The sequence below is a fragment of the Mandrillus leucophaeus genome, unplaced genomic scaffold (genome assembly GCF_000951045.1).
Source record: "Mandrillus leucophaeus isolate KB7577 unplaced genomic scaffold, Mleu.le_1.0 Scaffold96, whole genome shotgun sequence".
Taxonomy (NCBI): domain Eukaryota; kingdom Metazoa; phylum Chordata; class Mammalia; order Primates; family Cercopithecidae; genus Mandrillus; species Mandrillus leucophaeus.
The window spans coordinates 3,894,076-3,894,843 of NW_012110474.1; positions in this window are offsets into that span (position 1 = coordinate 3,894,076).

Below are 768 nucleotides of genomic sequence, written 5' to 3' on the forward strand. Positions count from 1 at the left end.
AATCTGAAAGACGAACAATGATACTTTCAGTGAGAAGTTTCAAATAATTATAAAAATATAACTGTGCAAGTAACTCATTATGCATGTTTTAAGATTGATGACTTTCAAAACTCTGATTTTAGCCTGAAAATTGCGAAACAGCTTCAAATGTCCAAATGTCTGCATAAGCAAGCTCAATAGGAAGCAATTATATATAATTTTTTTCACATTGCCTCAAAGTTACAGAATATATTTGAATCGCTCACTTTGTGTTAGAAACATTGACAAGGGACTTTCTCTTTAAAGTTATTACCTTGGGAGGTTGTGTTCATTAGAACGTTTTCATTTGGTGATAATTTTCTTGTGAGTTTCCTAATTTCACCCCCTTGCTTTTCAAGCCTTACAGGTTAACAAAAATTGCATACTTCTAAGTATATACTGGAACTCAATAATCACTGTACAGGTGAGCTTTTTTCCTCAGTCATGTATGTATACATTTTCGATTGTGTTGTATATTAATTTTTTTTTTTCTTTGAGACGGAATCTCGCTCTGTCGCCCGGGCTGGAGTGCAGTGGCCGGATCTCAGCTCACTGCCACATCCGCCTCCCGGGTTCACGCCATTCTCCTGCCTCAGCCTCCAGAGTAGCTGGGACTACAGGCGCCCGCCACCATGCACGGCTAATTTTTTGTCTTTTTTAATAGAGATGGGGTTTCACTGTGTTAGCCAGGATGGTCTCGATCTCCTGACCTCGTGATCCGCCCGCCTCGGCCTCCCAAAGTGCTGGGAT